At 32.0% G+C, this 24,208-nt stretch overlaps 1 protein-coding gene across 3 annotated transcripts in view; it reads left to right on the forward strand.

The window, feature by feature from the left end:
• Positions 1 to 24,208, forward strand: part of LOC145292097 (phosphatidylinositol 5-phosphate 4-kinase type-2 alpha-like) — a 265,122-nt gene that overhangs the window by 58,470 nt on the left and 182,444 nt on the right. Inside the window, exon 1 of one of the 3 annotated variants that reach the window (XM_080138181.1) lies at positions 3,815 to 4,144. The exons of the other annotated variants lie outside the window; for them this stretch is intronic. The gene's annotated coding sequence lies outside the window, so the exon portion shown is untranslated. Of the gene's footprint in view, positions 1 to 3,814; positions 4,145 to 24,208 lie in introns of those variants that run through there. 3 annotated transcript variants of the gene reach the window in all.

Genomic DNA, 24,208 nt, shown 5'->3' on the forward strand with positions numbered 1-24,208 from the left:
AGAATCTTATACATCATCATAGTCATCAACAACTATGGCGAAGGATAATTTTAATGGGTAGCCTATTTTAAACTTTGTAAAAGAAAGCAAGTAAATTTTTTTCCATCTTACATTTCTGTAATGCCATATGCAGTAAATAAACTTGACTCCGGGACAAAAAATGTCTCTTAATGATGCCATATTTTAACGTTATTAAGCATCCATTTATTAAGTGACTAAATGGATTCCGGAATATGAGAATTTTCATAGCTCAACCAATCAGAATGGATGGAATTTGGCGAGGGAGACTAGCTATTATATAAATCTCACCTGTCTGTTTAAATGTATGTTTGTATGTCTGTCTAAAACTTTCAACAGAGATGACGGATTTTCACGAGATTGGTATCGTTTTGAAGCTTGATCCTTATGTGTGTACTTATTGATTTGTAAATTGCCACTTGTTTTCGTCTTCTCTCATCAACACCGACTATATCCCATTCCTCGCATTGCGATAGCCTTCTAAATCTCTACCACAAATATAAAAAAATTGGCTAAAAAAATTAATTCCTTCACTCTCGACTGAGCTCTTTTCTACAAGGAGAGGTCGCTTTTTTCACTAGTATTTTCAAAAATCATCCCCTCTTTTCGATTGACTAGCCTTAACTATCGCCACTTCCAGTTTGGCGATGGATGCAACAGCGAAGACGTCACTTTCTTTTTTGTTTTTTTTCCCCCCACGTTCTGAGCCTGCCTGCCTACTACCACTTTTGTGTTTTTGCTCAATACACATCTCAAACACCTGGGCAATGCCGGGCACCCAGACTAGTTATTTATATATCCGAAATTGAAAAGATTATATTATGTGTATGTATCTATGAGGCAGTTACGGTCGGTGTAATCACAGTATCTGTTGAACATGTAGAATTGGTTCTGGTGACAGCTGGTAGTGGTGGTAGGACTAAATATTTAGAGATAAAAATGACTCCTTCCTTTAAACATTTTGTGATGGTTTGACTTGTCAGATGCAATGTAGCATTTTATTATCACAACTGAACGTGTCTAAAATGGTGTTTAAAAGCTACATAAGATAGTGGCTATTAGGCTAGAAGTATTGAATTTGTTTGTGGCATGTGTTGTTGCAAACCTACAATACTTTGGTCCAGAGGGGGATTTCTACAGTCATTTTATTATATAGGAGATAAATATATGATTATTTTTTTTCTAAACACACGCACATATAATATACATTATATATACTAGCAGGACGCCCGGCATTGCCCCGTCGTAAAATACACGTAAATATGATATTTTGATTAATGCAGATTTAGTATATTATTGCTGTTGTGATGGTGTTGCTCGTCAGATGCAATATAGCATTTTATTATCACAACTGAACGTGTCTAAAATGGTGTTTAAAAGCTACATAAGATAGTGGCTATTAGGCTAGAAGTATTGAATTTGTTTGTGGCATGTGTTGTTGCAAACCTACAATACTTTGGTCCAGAGGGGGATTTCTGAAGTCATATATATATATTTACTATAATAATTAAATACCTACAGACACTAGTGTTTCATCCTTTCGGGAATCTTCAGTGCAGGGTGTCACGATTAACACCAGTCGACAGATTCAAACTCGGCAACACGAGCCATCTCTGGCTCGATTAGCAAAGATCGTATCAATTCGGCTACCATTAACCGCGTGAAATAACGTTGAATTTAAACATTTTAAATGTTCTTTACGTCAGTCAGTGATCTAATCGTTATACGATGGTCTATGCATAAGAGCTAAATTGACCGACTTTAATTCAACTGAAAGTGCTCGACGATAAGAAACGAGTTTCTTAAAGGGCCTGTCATAATTATGTTTTTACTATAATAATTAAATTATATATATAATGAATGAATGAATGACACATGTCTATATTCCAAAGCATTGTCTGGATCGATTTCTATAATACAAGTGTAATTTGATGCAATTTTGTCCCTTTTTACCTTTGTCAACTTTTTCATTGATTATTTTTTTTCTAAACACACGCACATATAATATACATTATATATACTAGCAAGACGCCCGGCATTGCCCCGTCGTAAAATACGTGTAAATATGATATTTTGATTAATGCAGATTTAGTATATTATTGCTGTTGTGATGGTGTTGCTCGTCAGATGCAATGTAGCATTTTATTATCACAACTGAACATGTCTAAAATGGTGTTCAAAAGCTACATAAGATAGTGGCTATTAGGCTAGAAGTATTGAATTTGTTTGTGGCATATGTTGTTGCAAACCTACAATACTTTGGTCCAGAGGGGGATTTCTACAGTCATTTTATTATATAGGAGATAAATATATGGTTCTATTTGTTGAGGACTATTATATAAACTCACTAAGATTCATTAGATTGTTTATATAACTTTTATGAACAAAACTACACATAGAATATAATTTTGGGCAGAATACTATACAAGAATTAAAGTTTTAATTTGTTTTTAAGATGCATCTCTTAGAAAAGCTGTCAGTTTGTCATAGCGTTTTAATTGCTAAACATGTATATGGGATGGATGCATTATACGAATATCTATACTAACAACATTCAAATATTTATTTCAAGAAATAAAAGTATATTTCAATAAGTCCATATTTATTTTCCTGTAGACGAGGGCAATTTTTTTTGTTTCATCTACAGGATGACGGTATAATAAACATGGCCACTAATTGAAGTCACTTAATTATCACAGAATATTTTTTGTTGATGAATGTTATTTATATAATTAGATCTAATGTATGATTTATATATATATATATATAAAATATAAAATATATTTTAGTCATCGACATACAGACCTGTTTCGTTGTATCACAACTCATCAGTGCCGCTAGACTAACACCTCTCCCAAGCCGAGGATCGAACCTAGAACCGTCGTGATGACAGTCGGCAGTCCTATCCCCTTGACTACGGAATCGGTGGCCGAAATTAACTTGTCAGAACGATTATTTAAATAAACATTCGTCTGCTACTCGCAGAGGGCTCAAACGTTTGTTTGTAAACAAATCGCGAGCTTCGCATTATTTCAGCTAAATTAAGTAGCGAGTAAGATAATTTACAAGAGTGCTCTACCAAAGAGGGGAGCTTTATAAAATATATTTTAGTCATCGACATACAGACCTGTTTCGTTGTATCACAACTCATCAGTGCCGCTAGACTAACACCTCTCCCAAGCCGAGGATCGAACCTAGAACCGTCGTGATGACAGTCGGCAGTCCTATCCCCTTGACTACGGAATCGGTGGCCGAAAAATATATATATATTTGTTTTTATAAAGTATCTTTAAAAGTATAAATGTGAACATATAAGAGAGGAGGGGGAAATGCTCTTTTTGTTATGTTTATAAACAGAAATGCCTAAAAAAAAACCCAGATGACTTTGAAATGTTTTCTTTTATTTCTTTGTTCGTTATATTCAACATCTGCAGTTGAAAGAAATGCACATTTTTTATTATTTGTAATTTGTTTAAATCTATTGTGCAGCATAAACCCGTTTTATTTCTTGGGGAATTTTATCATTGCAAAATTCCTTTTTGCTTGTAGTTACTGAAGCCTCTCTCTCTTAATACACTGTTTCAGTATCTATATGTATAAATAACTATTTCTTAGTGTGTAACACTAAGGGAGGTTATTCAGTATATATTTATGCAGATAGAATAGATCGTTGCTGCTGCTATTTTAATGTAAACAAGACAGCAACGCTTTTTCTTTTTTTAAATTTTAATATCAAAAGTTGTTTGGTAAGTTGGGGACCCAAAGTTGTAGGTGGATATAGTTTATTTTTTGTTTCAGTGTTTACAATTTTTGTTTGTCTAAGTAGGATTAATTCACTATTTAAATAAGTATGTGTAATTTGTAGTAACAAAATATGAGTATCTGTCCAAGTGACATGTCAGCAGAAGCTAACTTGAAGCATTATCATTATTTTAAAACAAGACAACTTTTGTTTTTCTCAAGTAACTTGTAGAAATTATAGGAAAGTTAGGAAGCAATAAAAAAAGTATGACGTCATCAAAATTCAAATAAATCCAATGTTTGTGAAATTTTAACAATAGTTATTAGACATCAATTAATAAATATTTACTGAATTTCAGTTTCTTTGGAGTATTTTAAAGAGTTGGTGAGTATAATGGAGACACAAATTCAAATATTTCAGATTTGTATTAAATTTGATTTTTTTTAGAATCGTATCTTGATTTTAATATTCGTAAAGGAACATAAGTGTTGAAAAACTGTTCTGTAAGGGGAAACTAATTTTAGCCATCCTAAAAAGGATAATCTTCTGGTTTATTATAAAATCAATTATTAATGTTATTGTGTCTTTTTATTATTTCTTTCCTTTTATAGTTTTATTTTTCACTAAATTGCAGAAAGGGCCAATTTAAATCAGATTTTTTTGTTTGTTCAATTAGAAGTCAGACGTCAAGTGAAAAAAAAAAAATCAATCCAGAGGTGAAGTTATTTTTAACTAACGTCCACACCTTTTGGGCTGAATAGACTAAAAGAGAGTTTGTATAGAAAAAAAAAAATGATACTAATTGCACATTAAATCTTTGCTGCTGTTGGACTAAATAAATTGTGCAATATGACTCGTGTAATTGGTTTTGGTTCTTTAAAAACATTTTTTATTGGATTAAATTGTTGTAATTTTCAAATATCCTGTTACCTTGTTCCTCTGTAGTCCTATTAACCGAAATATACATTATTCATGCATTTATTTAATGATGGACATTCAATGTTTATATAGTTTTATTGGTTAAAGTTTAGCATAAGCTGAAAAGAAACAAAGAAAATTATATTTTAAGGTGACCAACTTTTCTCTAACTTTGCACACCATTTTTTTTTTATTTATCTCATTCTTAATCTTAGCTAATGATAAATTAATGTTATATTAACGTGCATCTAAAAAAACATTTTTTCATTTTGATGGTTCAGGTTTTGTATAGAAAGTAAATTTTTTGTTCAAAGCAATCATATTTTTTGTTTAGTTTGTGCATGTGTTTGGTCTAAGGTGTGTCGTGTGTGTATGTTTTCATTTGTTAAAATAAACTATCTCCTTTTCATTTGAATAGTTTTTCTTTCTAAAATCCAGTTTGTTTTTATAATTATTTGATTCTTCTCCATATTTGATGCATGACGAAATGAAAGTAGAATTGAATATGTTACATGAAGCAAAACTGATTTCAAATTAAAATAATTAAAACTGAAATCTTCAAACTGCTTATAATGAACAATAGGCACCTCCAACGAACGCCAATTTTACCCCCCCATATGTACCTATTTACTATGCCTCCCCACGGGACAGTTAGACATCAGGGTCGTTTTTTAACGTGGAGAAAAGGTACAAAAATAAAAATTGTCTCAGTCGTGAAGGATTTCTCCTCCACCGAAAGAGAACAAGAAATAGAAGTGCAGCATCTGAAGAACAGATACTACACTTTGATCTTGTCCCGAAGGCCCCTCCCTATATGTAACACGATGTAATTGTAATTTAATATTATCATCCTGACTGTTTTACCATTTAAAAGAAAAAGCTTCAAATAAACTGTTAATATTAAAAAAAAATCTTTTTACAGCATACAAAAATAATGAAAATGCGAGACAAAAATCGTGTTTACATTGTCGATGTTTAAAAACGTTCCTTCCTGTGTAGTGACGTTTTTAAGTTGTTCACACACCCATGTTTTAAAAATCTAGTCATATTTTCCTGAAATTTTCGATATTTATTCATTATTAAATAAACTTACATAATAAAAGTAGTTTTCGTTAAATATATTAGGAAATATATATTTTTTTAAGTGTTCTACCCCCCCCCCATATTTCATGGTCCGAAAACTAAACAAAATAAATGTGGGTCGATAAAAGTTTCAACATTTTTTTTAAAGCTGAAAAGATCAAATAATTAAAAAAAAATAGTAATATATATATATATATATATATATATATATATATATAAGTGAACATGTCTGTCTGTCTGTACATTTCTCTACGCAATAACTTTGTCAATTTTTAGTCTACAGACTCGAAATCTGATATACGGGGTACTGAGATTTGGGAAAATCTATGTGATCGGTTTTCGGCCAGAAATTTGACTGTTAAGGGGTCAAAGTTCAACGATTTGATCTTTGAGAACTCTGCCAAACTCCTCCAACAATTTTGGGTCTAAACACTTGAAATTTTAGATATAGGTTCCTTGGACATGGATCTAACTTAATAACTTGATTTGAGCCTCAAACAATAAATGGTAAGGGGTCATAATAAGGTTCAAATTAAAAAAAAAAATTGACCGCTTTTTTTTTTTTTTTTTTTTTTCGACATACCCCTCCAAACACCCGGGCAACACCGGGCGTAAATGCTAGTGTGTTTATATATATATATATATATATATATATATATATATAAAATCCTGTTATTTATTTCACTTACCTCAAAGTTGTAAATAAAATTGAACATAAATTCAATATTATGTTAAAAAAAAAAAAAATAACACTTTTTCTTGATAATTTTTTCTCCCTGTAATATAATTATTTGAATTGCAAAAAAAACAAAAACAATTCTAAAAACTAATTATTTTTAAAAAGCTTTAAATGATATTAAATTCAAATATTACGCGATATGAAATTCAAACAAATTATTTTAATAACAGGTTTCCAATAATAAAAAAATATATTCATATAAGAGAATATAAGACTATTGAGATAATAAAAATTGTAAATTCAAAATCGGCCTTAAAAAAAATTCGTTTGGATTTTATTATTTAAATTGATAGAGGGTGGTCCTTATATTTGGCGCTTTTTTTTTTTTCAAAAATGTATGAAGGCTTGTAAGGAACATTATCTTTAAATACATGTGTCAACAGAAGACGTTAAAATTTTATTTTATTCGCTCTAATCTGTGTAGTTCGTTAATAAAAATGTATTTGTTTTACAAAAGGTAAGTTTTATATTATTTTTTATCCATCGCAAAAAAAAAAAAAAAACGTTACTTCTATTAACAATTATAACGCGAACGTTTATCCATAGAAATTGACACAAACACACGAAATGATGACGTCACCATTAATGTGTAAATCTGACATTTTACACATCGCCGTGGAGGTACCTAATGAACAAGATAAAAATAGTTGATTTTACTAGATAATCTAAGATTTACTTTTTTGCTTATAAAAGAAATTTGTTTCTATTAATAAAAACAAATTTCTTTTTTTCCTTTCTCTTTCGCTTTACTACCCCCCCCCCAAAAAAAAACTTATAAAAATGTAGCACTTTTTACATTATCTTAACTTCCACTCATTTGTGTGTGTGTGTGTGTGTGGATGTTGCAGAGAGAGGGCTGTTTTTAATGTGAGGAAAACAAAGATCCCCCAAAAGGTACATTCTCGATTAGGATTAGTCTAGGATTTTTCTACATTTACAACTTTATCGTAACCTGGTCCAATTAAGGACTATTGAGTCCTCTACTCTGACTTTTGAAAATTTTTCAAGATCCAATTTTGAATATTTTTTTTTTTCTGGTAGTAATACTTGGTATATTTTTAAAGATTTGCAATTTTTTAAGGCTCTGAGATTTTAATTTGTAATATTTTTTTCTAATCAAGGAAAATCTAAAAAAAAAAAAAAATAAAGAGAAATTATACAAAATGGCAATTTGGGGACATTTTTAGCCCTGTGTGTTAAGAAGACTGATTTTTTTTTCTTTTAATATATTTATTTTTTTTAAACAATACATTTCAGTCAGTTTTCTACATTCATGGTCATTTAACATTCTGTGAAACGTTAGTGAACTCCTTTTTAGAAAATTGGAAGAGTAATGGAAAAATAAACAGTCACAACAAAAAAGCAAAAAAGAACCTAAGTCCTTTCCAAATGGGAAACAAACAAACAAACAAAATGATACCAATGGAAAATCCCCAAAACAAACAAGTGATATCAAAACCAGCAAATAATCATTTCGTTGTTACTTTTTATGCATTAGTATTTTATTTTTAAATCGGTGCCTGCCAATGATTTACTTAAACTTCTAAAACAACAGATCTTCTCAGATTCCTCCTTCAGTCTGAACTTGGGATGTATATTTAAAAATACAAAACCTCTTTCCTTTCATTTATCACCTTACCCCACCAAAAGTTAATCTTTATGTACATCCAATATTATTAAATTTTTATTTGGAATTTATCAAGATAACGCGCGTGCACACGCACACACGCACGCACACACACACACACACACACACACACACACACACACACACACACACACACACACACACACACACACACACACACACACACACACACACACACACTTGCAACTTATCTTGAAAGTGGATCAAAAACAATCTTGTATATGCTTATTTGACATTCTTTTGCAATAAACATCATTCACTTCTTCTCTCTTAATAAAACTATCAGACATGATATTGTGTAGCCATGTTTGTGGTTTGTATAACCCTGATAACGAAGTGTTTATTATTAATAATAATTGATATTTATTGAAAACAAAAGTAAAACGAATTTAGAAAATGTCAGAAAAAAAAAAAAAATTGTGTATTTAAAAACCCTTGCAATAATTTCTTAATCTGATTTACGTCTTGTTAAGATGATAAAATTATAAAAATGTACCAAAAAAGCGGCTGCAGAAAAATTTATTAAATCAAACTGGGAATACTTTGTGAAAAGCAAATTTCTGCTTTAATTAAAAGAAAAAAGTTTTTCAATTACAGTGAAAATAAGTGATGGATGGCATGACTTAAAAAATTAATTTTTATGTCTACAACTCGCTAATTATATTAAACTGAATAGACGATTGGAACATTGTACATTTATAAAAAGAAAATATTAAATTTTATCAAAATAACTAAAAAGTAATAGATATCGCAAATGGAAATTGAAGAGAATTTCACCACATCTACCTGTTTTCATGATTTAAACTCGGCTGGTTTGTGATACTTAATTATAATCTGAGATTAAGATAGTATTTGATGTAATGGAATTTCCAAATGTCAAATTCATCTTTTAATCTTTGATGTAATTACAAAGAGGATGAGATTCTTAGGAAGTTGAATTATTTAGCCATCGTTTTTTTTTTTTTTTTTTTTTTTTTTTTTTTTTTTTTTTTTGGAGTGTTAGCTTTGCCTGATTGAAATATCGTCAGATGATTTACAGATGTCAGCTTGTTTGATTTTAGAATGTAATCGAGTAGTAACTGAGATACTTATTTTCCCAAACTTCATAAACTCATCTACATAGATATATATCTTTAGCTTCCCTCAGAAATTAATTTAATGTCTCGCTTTTTTGAGAGGGAGGAGGGGCTATTTGATTCTTAAATACATTCTCACATCCAGAATCCAAAAATAAATGATGAAATCCCCTTCTCCCCCACCAAAGTTATCAAAATGTTTGTCATTATTATTAATAATTAGGGCTAGGACAACAGCATATTCTTTTCATTGTTTTGATTCTCTGATCCGTTGATATCTTATGTCTTATGTTTTTATATAGTGATGTGGTTCTCGGTTGATTAACTGCGTCTGTGTTGGATATACACCCAAGAGTCAAAACAATGAAAAGAATATTCTGTTGTCATAGCCTTATTAATGATATAAAGATTTTGACATTTTGTTTTCAGTATTTTTCATCTTGTATTACATTTTTTTTTTAATTTCTTAGATTTAACAAATATGTTGAATTCGAAGTCTCATAAAAGATGCCTGCTCCTGTAAAATTAAAATTATAATTTCTATCCCTGTCCCTCCTTTCTCTGTCCCTCCTTTCTCTGTCCCTCCTTTCTCTGTCCCTCCTTTCTCTGTCCCTTCTCTCTCTGTCCCTTCTCTCTCTGTCCCTTCTCTCTCTGTCCCTTCTCTCTCTGTCCCTTCTCTCTCTGTCCCTTCTCTCTCTCTCTCGCTTCTCTCTCTCTCGCTTCTCTCTCCCTCGCTTCTCTCTCTCCCCTCCCTCGCTTCTCTCTCTCCCCTCCCTCTCTCCTCTCCTCTCCTCGACTTCTCTCTCCCTCTCTCCTCTCCTCGGCTTCTCTCTCCCTCTCTCCTCTCCTCGGCTTCTCTCTCCCTCTCTCCTCTCCTCGGCTTCTCTCTCCCTCTCTCCTCTCCTCGGCTTCTCTCTCCCTCTCTCCTCTCCTCGGCTTCTCTCTCTCTCTCTTTCCTCTCCCTGGCTTCTCTCTTTCTCTCTCCTCTCCCTGGCTTCTCTTAAGAATTCAGGTGATAAGTCATCTCCCTCTCAGTACAGACCAATAAGTCTCCTGTGTGTTATGAGTTAGTTGCTGGAATCCATATTAAATAGAGAAATAGTCAACCACCTCAGCAGAAACAACCTTCTGAGTGACACACAATATGGTTTCCGCTCTGCAAGATCTACCGCAGATGTGCTGACGATTATATCTCACAGGATTAGTGAATCTCTTGACAAAGGCTTCCTTTCTAGGGCAATTGCTCTTGACATATCAAAAGCCTTCGACAAGGTATGGCATAAAGGTCTACTTCACAAGATTTCCAGCTACGGTATAACTGGAAATGTTTTCTCAATCATTAAATCATTTCTCTCCGATAGGCTCATAAGAGTAGTGGTCGATGGACAAAAATCAGAGGCCTGCAGTATTAATGCTGGAGTCCCTCAGGGGTCAATCCTGGGCCCAACTCTCTTCCTGATCTACATCAATGACCTCCCTAAACACATACTTAAATCATTCGTTGACATCTATGCTGATGACACGACCATCTATGGCAACACGTCAAAGGCTGTAAATGACAAAGTTCTCTCTGATTCTCTCTCCTCTGATCTTGAGCGCGTGGTTCAGTGGGGGAAGACGTGGCTGGTTACCTTTAATGTATCTAAAACCAAACTCCTATCCTTACATCATCGATGCTCTGATCCCCATCTGGCATCAATTGGGATGGATGGCTCTCGTCTAGGAGAGGCCCCGTGTTTGGATAAGCTTCTGGGTTTGACCTTTACTCCTGATCTGAAATGGAACACGTACATCAAGTCTGTTGCCAAGGTCGCTGGAAAGATGGTGGGGTCCTTCTACCGCTCCAGAAGATATCTCACTACTGATGCAATCCTCTATCTATATAAAAGCCAAGTACGTCCAAGGATGGAATACTGGTGCCATATCTGGGCAGGAGCTGCTAAAAACAGCCTATCCTGCTTTGATAGAGTACAAGGTAGACTTTGTGGCTTAGTGGGGGATGCCCTTTTCTCTACCCTGCAATCTCTCTCCCACAGAAGAGACGTTGCGAGCCTATCCTTGTTTTATCGTTATTTCCATGGCAGGTGCTCGTCTGAACTCCAATCTCTGGTCCCCCCTCGCCAATCTTTCACGAAAAACACCCGTCTAGCCGAATCCACTGTGAAAAATTTCCCCCACTCTTTATCTGTGCCTTAATCAAAACGTGGATTCCATGAACAAAGCTTCTTTCTTAGAACTGCGCGCCTGTGGAACTCTGCTCCGTCTGCCTGCTTCCCACCTGACTACAACTTGGATGTGTTCAAGTCCAACGTTAACAAATTCCTAATGAACCGCCCCCTTAAGTAAACACTTCATCAAATCTCCACACTAACGTAATGTACTTGCGATAACCCTTATCCTTGAGTGGCTTCCGGACCTTGATAAGTGGTGACCACTGTGAAAAAAAAAAAAAAATATGAAGAACATTAACAATATAGTTACAGAAATCAGAGAGAAACGTAGATATATAATTGTTTGCTGGGTTGAGATATATATATATATATAGAGAGAGAGATATATATATATATATAGACAGGTGCCTTTTATGATAAGCTATCAGTGTTCGCTTGCCCCTCTTTCTGATTAGGATGTTGGGATGAGCACAGATTTCTGTGGCTACTCTGTTTCCAGATTTGTCAGAAAAAAGACCACAATCTCTTTGTAATTCCTAATCTCTGTTTATTTGCTGCTATTAATCATTCCTGGTTTGTTTAACCACTTCTTCCTTTCATTTAAATAGACACCGCCAAAAATGGCCGAAAAATCAAGTTGTTGTTGTTTTTTAAAACGAAATTACATTTATTAAAATCCATTATTTCTGAGTAACTTTTTTTTTTCCAGAAAGATAAAACCCTGAATTTTATCATATAGAAAACAGAATAATGTAAAACTTTTTCTACTATTTTTAATTAAATTTTAAATGTTAAATTTTCCCAAAAAGTTAACAATTGACATTTTCTGTCTTGCACAAAAAACGTACATAAATATTAAAAAAAAAATGTTTTTGAAATAATTTATTTATTTATTTGTTGTCTAACTAAGATTTAGGGTGATTTTCTATGAGAATATGCAAAAATATTATATAAGTACCTGGATTTCAAATAATTCCACGTATTCATATAGGCAACCAGTTACTTCGCGTCGATCTAGACAATGTTTACGTTTGTACTTAATAAAAAGCAAACTATGGAAAACCAAACAGGCCAAAAAAACTTATTTTTCAGTGACGAAAATTTCAATTTATTATTAACGCTGAGGCTGGCCAGTACCAGATGGGTGACCATTTGTATGAGTTTGGTTTTTAATGTGTATGTGTGTGGGGGCCAGGCTCAATTTAAAGCAGAATAAAAAAAAAAAATTATTTCAGCGCGTTTGGTCCACTGTAGTCGAAAGGCGGCAAACGTTTTTAAATGGGATCGAAAAAATGATGCTATTTTTAACACGAAGGGCACAATATTTATCGAATTTTTTTTTTTTTTTTTTTTTTTGGTATCGATTTTTCAAAGCATGCCCTGTTTAATAATGGTCATGCATTATTCGGCTCGCTAAAAAAAAATTGTTAATTTATTTATCAAAGATTTTAAAATGGCTTTTTTCGTATAAATATTAAAACTTTTTTTTGTTTTGCTTAGCTTAAATTAATTATTTTACTTAACATGTTCACCGAATTTCACACTTCAAAACTCAAAAGTGGGATAATTAAACACAATTGAAGTTCTGATATTCAGACATCAAAATAAGGTATGCAAACAAGTTTTTTTTAAATCTATAATCCCGTCCCTTACAACAACATAATGTTTTGTTCAGTTTCAGATGATTATTTTAAGCATATTTGGAACCCCCTCAAAACAAGGGGGGTTGTAAGCAAATATATATATATATATATATATATATATAAATATTGTTTATGAAAAATAAGTACACTGTTATAAAGTTCATTCTTCTCTTAATCGCTGAAAATTTCGTATTGATTGGATAATTACCTGATTTTTGGTAGATTTTTAAAAAGACGTTCCGTCAAAAAGTACTTACCTGCCCCCCCCCCCAGTTTTGGCGGTGCCTACATTTAAAGCGCGTCTTTCATTATCTATCAATAGTAATCATATAAAATGTAAAATAACGTTTTAAATCTTTAAAAAATGTAAATATTTATTCTATATAAATGATTATTCTATAAATAGAATTACTTACTAGTCAAACAAAGTGATGTATATTGGACATCCTAAACACATTTTAGCCTGATGGTGTGTGTGTGTGGTGCTTGTAGCACTTAGTAACATGAGATCCCATAGCAGCAACTAATTGTCTTATGTACAAATAGAAGCCAGTGATCTCTGTAACATGACCTAAAGCTGGGACGCTTTGCCATTTACATGTCCGCAACTACGCATATTACAATCTTGTAGGTATGGCCTTGTTGTAAATGTGGCAGTCGCGATGCATATTAATACCTACGCACACATTTTTTGTCTTTATGAAGATTTATCAGCATGGCTTCATCTAATCAACTCACCAACTTCAAGGTTTAAATTTCGGACCTTCAGTCATCACTGACTACGAAAGGCCAAATAATGTCAGATATTTTTTTTACCCTATGTAATTACACAAATCAATTTCCTTAATGTTCAAGAATGAATCTTGCACATTAGCTTAGATAGAAATCGTCTTTTTCCTACATCAAACATAAAATCCAAGAATGTGCACATTTCCCTTGAAATTGTTGTCGGTGGTTATGATTTTAAATTTACAATTTTCTCAAGATTATCTGATGTACATAGGTGTCTTTTATATGATGTCAAAGTTTGGTGTCATGTGTGGATAGAGGGACTGGCTCATCTGTTTTTGTGGAGTAAAACATGAATGATTTATAGTCACCCTGAACTCTTAGAGGTTATAAACAATCTTTCCCTGTAGCAGCTTATTCAAACCTAATCAGTCAACTTAGTATGATTTCAATGAGGAAACTGCTGATGAAAGATTAACACTGAAAGAATAAAAGGTGCTTTATAGGACTAGGTATCTATAGATTTGTAGTTGTCATAAACAGTGCAAAAACTAATCAAGTTCTGATTTTTACTAAAATATACAAATAGAAAAAAGTGCTATTACTAAGCAAACAACTGATATATATATATATATATAATTTTTTTCAATCTATTAGATCAAGTTCCGAATTTTACATAATTATTTGGATGCCCTTATTACGTTTGCAACTTTTAATTTGGAATTTTTTGTATGCCTTCTCATTAATCTTTACTAAAAGGGGTGAAAAATCTCTTTGGTTCATATTGTGGAGAAGTACCAAAACAACATTACAGAATACATTTAAATCTCTCTCTCTCTCTCTCCACACACACACACACACACACACACACACACACATATAAAGTGATCTTGTCAAAAACAGTTTCTATCAAACTACTGTCATTGTTTTGGTCTACAGACTTGAAACTTGATATATAGGGGATTTGGACTTCTGGAACAAATTTTATTTGGGTTTTAGCCGGTAATGGGCAAAAATTAAAAAGCGTAACTTGACAGGCATAAGTTGACTAAATGTGTTTCTTCTGCACATCTGCAAATATACATACTGTAAAGTCAGTTAATGTTTATAATTCTGATATTCATATGTTGTTAGCTCAGATTGTAAAGATTAAGGCTGGAGAGCTATGTTTTGGTTTCGATTTTAGCTGATGGCACCCAAACTTTTTTTTTTCTTTTGAAATCATTACTATATATTGGGTACAATATAATAATAATCAATAGAGAAATTGGTTCTGTAATAATAAATATAAAATCTGCATAAATTATATTTAAATGTATTTTATGACCAGGCAACCTAAAATCAATAGTTTTTCATTAAATAACTTCTTTGCAAAAGAAAAAAAAAAGTACTTTCAGTTTATCCAGTTAAGTTGACGTTTGCAAATCTCCGGTAAAACTGAATTGATGACGAAAGTACTGAACATCTTTTGAATACCTATTCCTAAAAAGTATCGGATAAATTAAAAAAAAAAAAAAAATATGCAAACAAAAAAACTTTATTGCAACGATTTATAAGGAACACCATGCTAATGTAATGTGAAATGTTTGTGAATTTAAAACTAAACATTTTATTTTTTGGTGGGGTGGGGGGTTGACTATGAACAGTATCTGTTCTGGTACTGCACCTCATCTTTTTTGTCCTTGATCAATGAAGCAAAACCCCTTCTAGACTGGGAACATTTTTATATTTTTGTCCCAATCCAGAATGCTTCTTTTTAGGAGTTTGAGTTTCCTCACATAAAAAACCGACCTTGCGTTTAAGTCTGCCATCAAGTGGTGGGTCGATTTTACTAAGGGCAAAATAACCAGTTGATTAGATTTAAGAACATAGCAAACAATAGTGTACAATACACACATAATCATATTTAAGTACAAGGAAAAAACACCACTGTAGATGTATTAAGATTAATAGCTTTGAAAGCTATTCATATCCAATAGATTAAAACATTTCCATAACAAAATTCTAAATTTGATAACCGTTCGGTTCAATATATGATTTAATGATACTGTTAAAAATTTAGCTTATAAAATCCTATTTAAAAAAAATATAGAAATTATGATAATAAAAAAAAAACAAAAACATTTTGATTATTTAAAACTAAACTAAAACATCCTTAAGAAACCTGCCGATTCCAAATATGCCATTGGTTTTGTTCAGATATTAACCATGAAATGCAACACACATGTACATCCTAGCTTTATATAAATACTGCACTCTTATTTATATTATCCATTTATATTTGACGAATCGGGCTTTAAGTGTATAAAAAAAACCCGGATATTTGTAAGGTGCGCCCATTCAATCTTCATTTAGAACTAAAAATGTTACTTGATGTGACAGACATGCAAAGTCCCTTATCCATCGAGATGCAAGGTTGCATTTAGAGCTATTTTTTTTTTTTTTGTAAAATAAAAAAAAGGTCTGAATGTCAAGTTTAACAAAACATTTAATAAAAAATTTCACAAAAGGAATCAAATGCAGCTTATCATAAATCTGAATGAAATAACTTATTGACTGAGAAACTATTCTTTTCATGTGATTGTTTGTATTACTTGAATTCTTCAGACTGCCTTTTTCTCATCTTGCTCACATTCCGGCCAGTTAACCCCTTCTCCACTTTCTTCAGATGCATTTTTCCAAATTTGGAAATCTAGTCAGATTATATTGAATTTTCAACTGGATCCTTTATTAAATACTTGGAGGTAGATTGTTCTCATTCTGTCAGCCACGTCTGGGTAGAAGTGTTAATTTATGTAATTCTTAGTTATCATCTGTAGTGAAGATTGAACCTTCAACATCTACAATACTGTCAATCAAGACTAATTGTTAACCAACAATCTTTAACTGTTAAGCCATACATCAGCATGATAGAATGAGAACAATATACTTCTGTGAATTAAATAAAGGATTCAGATAGATATTTCTGTCACTTACTCCACTCTCTCATGCTACACTTTATTTTATTTGTTATTTATTGATGGGTTAGACACTGTCATGTTAATTGGTGGTTATTCAATAGTGGTTGTATTTGTAAATCCCCGTTTATCCTCAAGTTTGTTTTATTTTTATTTCTGAATAACCGGAATGTTTACTCTGTTCGTCTTCCCTATTGCCCTTGGCATTCATTTGGGTGATGGAAATCCAGCATTCAAGAGTGTCTCGATTCATTGTCGCTTGTTCTCTTCTTCCACCTGCAACAAATCTTTTTTTTTCATTTTTCTTGGGCGCAGCTGTTGTCGTTGCATATTTGTATAATGGGCGATGAAGCAGCAGCAGCACTTCTTCTGCAGCGCTTCAGATTACCTCCTCCTCCTTCCTCCCTTTGAATACAAGCACACCCCCACAAATGCAAATTTTTCACTTTCTCTGGGACTTGACCCAGAATATCAAGATAATGTTAGGCTGCAAATATTCATATTACATGGGGATCTTGGATTTTTCAAAACTTGGAAGTTATCCAAGATTTTTAATAATAGTTAAGAAACTATAAGTTTTATGTGGATTGTGAATTTTTTTTCCCCCCTTTTGATGATTACATTTTTAGCTTTCGTTTTAGGAGGGAATTACTTGAGACAAGTAATAGAAATTCATTAGAAAGTGGCCAGTAAAATACTTCTCGAACCGTTCTACTACATACATATATTGTACATTAGTTTTTAAGGATTATATATCGTTTTAGGAGCCTTCCTTACAACGGTTTTTATCCTATAATAGTTCAGACGGCAAAGTGTGCCTTAAAAAACAAAACAAAAACTAACCTGCATGCATTATGAAAATATTGTATGAATCTCGTTACATGTTCACTAGTAGATGATGATTTATACTGCCAATGTTCTTTCATTATAAATTGTTCTATGGGACTTCTTTTTTTCCATACCCATATTGAGTTATTTACCATTTCTGTGAGGTGTTTTATGTTTTTACTTCTGACATGACGTTTGATCCCAATTCAGCGAAATAAATATAAGTAATGTTTTTGTCCTAATTTATATAAAGTAATATTTTTTATTTGTGCATGCAAATTTTTATTCCAATTGTTTTTCATCTTTACTGAATCTTAACTCAAAGCCGGTTAATAAAGAATATCAATACTGAAAGGTGTCTCGATCAAGGTTGTTTGCATTAAAAAAAAAATGCGTTTGATTAATTTGAAAGTACAGAATAGTTAAAAAAAAAAAAAAAAAAAAAAAAAAAAAAATGATGCCAAACGCTTTAGCATGACATTCTCTACCAAACTAGTTTTAACATGTGAAAATGATTTGTATTATTTGGTTCTTCAGACTAATGTTCTCATCTTGAGTGTTGTTTTCACAACGTTTCGGTCGATGCAACCTTTGACCTTCTTCAGGTGTGCCGTGTTGAACTCTGGAATCTGCACAGAAGAATGAACGGAAATCTTTATTTAATCCGTGGGGGTAACATGCTCTTTTTCAGTCAGACATAACTGGGTAGAAGTCCCAAGTAATTCGCAATTATTTTGAGTTTTTCTATTTCTGCATTGAGGATTGAATCTTTAACTTAAAAAAGAGTGTAACTTACAACTGAATTTTACGATTTATAAGAATTTTTTTTATTTTTTTATTTTTATTTTTTTTGAAACGGTAAATATTTTAGAAATTGCTTCTATGTTAAAACTAGGTGGGTTTAATAGAACTTTGTTTCATCAGTTTGATACTTTGATATTTCTATCACTTTTTTTTTCATCTTCTCATGATGTATATTTAAAAGGCACCATGGGGTTGGAAACTGCTTCCTGCATCTCTCCTCTAGCACGCTGGAGAAAATTTTCTTGTGTAACATCATTATCTAAACAGGATAACGGGTGAGGGAAGGAGCTATTATTCATAGCCAGATGGTTATATGCTCTATTTCTCATACACATGCACACACATGTATGTGGGTGTTTTGACAGCAGTTTCTCATTATGACAAACTAGCAAGGAGAACCAGCATTGACCGCGAGTCTTTTTACTTTAATTTCTGTTGCTTTCTCCCTTTCTTTTTGCTTATCCCTCCCCCCCCTTTTTTTTTACTTTTTTTATTTTATTTATTTTTATTTATTTATTTTTTTACATTTAAATTGTTACAGTATCATTTGATGTTTTAGTTATTAATTGAATCAAATTGTTATATTACTAATTTTATTAAGGCAATGTTTTTAATTTTTATATAATAAAATTATTGGATATATGTATCTCCGTCTCATGGTGGGAAGATTTGACACAGTCCAAAAAAAAAAAAAAGTGAGGTTTACAAAAGCCAGCACCCTAAAGAGCTCATTAGAATGGGCAGCTCTATCAGCATTCATCAGTAGCAGCACCTCAGACGATTAGTAATAAACTACCCTCTTAAAGACTGAGAAAGCAAAATCTGGTAGCGTGGACCTTCTAGATCTGCACAGATCCATACTTCAAAACCAACAAAACGAGCCACCACAGCAATAGGTGTATCAGAATTTTTGTAGGAATTTTTGACACCCCTAACACGAAACTGCGAATAAAATATAAAAATCTCATAATTTCTCTGTTAAAAGTGGGTTATTTATTTTCTTTATGGATTATACTTCCAAAATAAACTATTACAGTTGTTTTAAAAGTAATAGAAATATTTTTTTTTTTTTAAAAACAGTAATGAATTTTCCGAACTCAATATTTTTCAATTTTTAAACTTTAAAAATCTATCAAAATTTTTCTATTTATTCTATTTTTACGATATTTTCAGGGTCAATGTGAAATTTTATGTTCTTTCCAATAAACCGAATATAATATTTTAGACAAACGTTTTTTTTAAAATTCACGCCCCCCCATTTGTGTAAGTGTCACACATTTTCAAGTTTCTCTTAAAAAGTAAATAATTAATTTATGTTGAATAGTTTTATATATCACAAATTGAAGAGAAAAGGTCAATAAATAATATATTCAAATTTAAAACAAAAAAAAAATCCGTTTTTTAGAGATTTACCTGTAAAGTCCGAAGTTTAAAACCTTTTTTTTTAAAAAAAAAAACATTGTTTTTTTTTTTGTTGTTTTTTTTAATAAAATCTTGGTCCTTGCTCCTTTAATTGAAATAAAAAAAAAAAATAGGGCTTGAATTACATTTTTCGAGGAGTTATAAGCTTGGAAAGATGGGGTGGAATTATTCACTATTTTCACGAAATTTCTGATACACCTACCACAGCAATTGCTTAGAAAATTATTGGATGTAAATAATTTCCAAAACTTACAATCTCTTAATACACAAGGATTTAAGAATTTTAAGGTTGAAAGGACTCTTCATTATTTCAGTTCTCTTCTTTATACTAAATTCCTTTTAAGTTTCGAAGGGTTAAAAAGTAATTCTGTTGACAAAATATTAAAATGTCAAGTTTACAATGAAAATAAAAGTACTGTATGGTGAGGTGAATTTTATAATCATTAGTATTTTTTTTTTATTATATTGACTCTGAACACGGAGATGTTTGCAGAACACGAGACTTCATTGGTATGGCCAAGTTGAAAGAATAGATGAGAGTTCTTGGGTAGTAGATATAAAACCATCAAAGTGGCAGGCAAAAGCCAAAGAAAACATGAGATGAAGTGATAGTGATGGACTCGAAAGAAAGGATAAATAAGGACTTGGTCAGAGATAGGTTAATTTGGAAGTCAATTTCTAAAAGCCGTCCAGTACATGCCAGCGTATAAAATGGATGTTAAACCAAATATTTTTTTTAATAGGAGTTTTATTTGTAAAAAAAAAAAAAAATCATCTATTAACAATACCGTTAAAATCAGATTTTGTGATGAGTGACAATTGGTCTCCCTTTCAAGATATTTTTGTAATGTCTTCAGTGTAAAAAATGGGGAGAGCAAATGTACAAGATTTTTTTTTTCTTACTGAAATACAATGGAAAACCTTATGGTTTTCTATTTATATTCATGGAACCCAAGTTTTTCTTTTGTTTTATCCTGTGTTTTTTGTTCTTCTGCCTTAAACATCTATTACATAAAGGGGACCCGCCTGTGTTTGTGTGTGTTTGTATTTCTGCTAAAAACTTTTTTCATACGCATCCTGCATGCACCAACTCTACATCATTAGAAAGAGCGATCTCACAGACAAATAATATGTAAAAATTATAAAATATGGTCAATTAGTTCGTGTAGAAATTGTTTTATTTCAAATGTGGGGTCACTTAAACGATTTAAAGAACTGCGCATGTATCAAACATTGTTGTCTGTATTACTTTAAACACAAGAATTTTCGATGTAATTTTGTAATGAGCGCTGTCTGTCTGTTGCCCAGTGGATTATGATGTTGTCTCATAACCATTAGTTTTGAGGTTTGTGCATGCCTACCGGTGGTCGTTTCTTTTGCATTTAAATAGGGTTGTTTTGTAATTTCGGTGGCATATTGTATTAAAAAAAATAATTTCCTTATTTTGATTTTTTAATCAGCAGTTTAAATTAACTAAAGGTGAAATTTTTATTTAAAAGAAACAGAAATTCCAATTCAATTAAGATTCTTTTAATTAAAACAAAAGACAAAACAAACTTTCTTTCATTTTCATTTTTTTTTAACAGTTTAAAACTTTAATTCGTACGACAATTTCAGACGCTAAGACCAACGCCAAAAACATTAATAACAAAAAAGAAGCTGACGAACTGCAGAGTGCTGTCAGTGAAGGAGAAATCCTTCACGACTGAGACAATTTTAATTTTTGTTCCTTTTCTCCACGTTAAAAAACGACCCTGGTGTCTAACTCTGTCCCGTGGGGAGGCATTGTAAATAGGAACATTAACCGCGCATTAAATAGGAACATTAACCGCGCATGCGCCGATCATTGATACCTTCTTTCATCTAAAATAAGTATAATTTGCGATTTTGTGAAATCTACGTAATTGTAGCTTGTAGCTATATCGGTAAAGAGGTTCGTTTACTAACATCAGTTATGCGAGTTCGTGACCAGCACTCGTAATTTTTCTTTTTTTCCTTTTTTCTTTTTTCTTTTTTTCCTTTTTTCTTTCTTTTTCCTTTTTTTCTTTTCTTTTTTTCTTTTTTCTTTTCTTTTTTGCTTTTGATTTCGCTTCAGGCTGATGGCACCTGATTACCCCCTACCCTACCCTCAATTCTTTTTATGCCCCCCTCCGTTGTCATAATTTGTTACATCTATTGATTACTTTTTTTTTTTATTCTGTTCTCCATAGTGTGTGTGTGTGTGTGTGTGTGTGTGTGTGTGTGTGTGTGTGTGTGTGTGTGTGTGTGTGATATATAAGAAAGAAAATTAGCATCTGCAAATTGAAATGACCGAATAAGACAACAAATCTTGGACAAATCAGGAGCTTAATATTTTATCTGATATCTATAAATCATACTAAAATGTGCTGATCTTAACATTTTACTGCAGTTTCATGGCATTACCAATCATAGGAAGTATTCCAGACTGAGATAAATGGCATAAAGCGCATTTTAATTAAAAAAACAAAAAAAACACTTGGTTTGCTATATGAGAATCAAGCAAAAGAAAAACTTAGGTTTCATAAATATCATAAATAAGGTTTTCTATTTTATTTCAGAATTATTTGCCACTGCATTTTGAGCAGACAATACCAAGGTTAAAATCAAATAGATATTATCAACATCGACTAGTAAACCTTCAGTTTTCCACGTAATTCCTTTTAGTTGTAATTTATATAATAATTATTGTTGATCTACATAGCATCCTTTTTCATCCAATTATTTCTTATAAAAATCGTTTTATAGCATAACAATTCTTTGAGTTTCAGAGGATAATGCTTTTCTAAACCTCAAAGTTTATATATCATGTCACCTGTTGATGGTGGCATGAAATTCTTTGATAGAAAATTTGCATTTTACTAATTTCTGGCTTGTTATATATTTGTGTATTATTTTTATTTCCTGTCATCAATTCTTAATTTTCCCTTTTAATATAGGTGGAGTGACACCTAAAAAAAATCTTAGTCTATCTAACTAAATATCCATGTGAGTAGAATCTCTGACACAGTCTTCATAAGATTCCAAAGTTGCAAACGCTATTTCCAATAAATCTTAGTTTAGTTTTACATCTACGGCTTCCTGATTTTCATGAATCATTCTCTCGGGGCATCTTTTATTTAGTATATTGACAGCTGGGCAAAAACGCTTTGAACATGGCCTGGTACTTGAAATCCTTTCAACCAGAGTTGGGGAATCAGAATAGATACTATGATTAGATAAAAACTTCTTTCCTTTTAATTAACTAAGGAATTTCTACACCTTCATTTGTTAATGATTGTGAGAGTCTGGAGTTTGTAATTTTGGTTCTTTTAAGTTGGCTCTTTGTTGTATATTGAATAATGTGGGTGGGGAGAGCAGGTCTTGTGTGGCTGTGCCGTTATGAATGAGAAGTGATAGTGTGAAAGGCCTCTTTAGATATCTATTTGAACTCCCACTTTGAAAGTTACCAGCTAAAGTTCAATGAAAATATAAGTTTTGAATGCTGTAAATACCCCATCTTCCACAGAGGAGGAGGGGTACATATTGATTGTGAGTTGGTACCACAATTCACCCTTGGTTCAAACTGAGTTGTTAAGTACTGTGTTGTATTATACAATAATGCTGGTCTATGCATACGTGACAGTTATAGACAAAAAAAAAAAAAAGACACACACTCACACACTTCTGCTTTTAACTTGCTGGAACTACTCATACTTCTGCCCACATTTTAAATGTTCAAATAGTATCAAGAAATGTCGATAGTTAAATTTTCTGTATAGAGGTAACCCATTATACCTCTTTTTTACACTTTCATATCTCCTGCTATTTTTCCAGAATACCATTAAGTTGTTATCTGTAACAAGACATCTTTTGTCAGCAATCTTCATCTTTGACATAGGTCTACGATTTCATTATGCTCTCCTATCTGTTTTGTGTGTATTTGTATGTACTTTGTGCATATCTGTGCTGTTCCTTGTAAATGTAGGTGTCAAACCTACTTATATGGTTCTTAAAATAGCACACCAAAAAGTACAGATTTGTTTTGGCACAGTTTTTGTTGGGAGGAAATAGCAAAAACAAAAAAACAAACACTAAATCTTTAATCAATTTAGTTTATTTTTAGTTTCTTTTACAGAATATACAATTGGGTTAATTGACTTTCCTCTTGGGTTGTCTGTCCGTCCCTCTTTCTCTTTGTCTGTCTTAAATTGGTCACATTTTAGCTGAATGTTTTAGTCATTTTTAATAGTATTAACACTTCTAACACACTTTGTAGTAAGTTGTTTATTTTAACTGGTAGTTTATATCTTCAAATGCTTCTTTACTCAAGTTACTGATGTTATTTTTAATGGTATTAATAACATATTACACTAACATTGTGGTTAAAAAATGAGAACGCGAGTTCGGCCGATTGAGAATATTTATTAGCA

Source organism: Euprymna scolopes, chromosome 13 (genome assembly GCF_053919585.1).
Source record: "Euprymna scolopes isolate OS-2025 chromosome 13, ASM5391958v1, whole genome shotgun sequence".
Classification (NCBI taxonomy): domain Eukaryota; kingdom Metazoa; phylum Mollusca; class Cephalopoda; order Sepiida; family Sepiolidae; genus Euprymna; species Euprymna scolopes.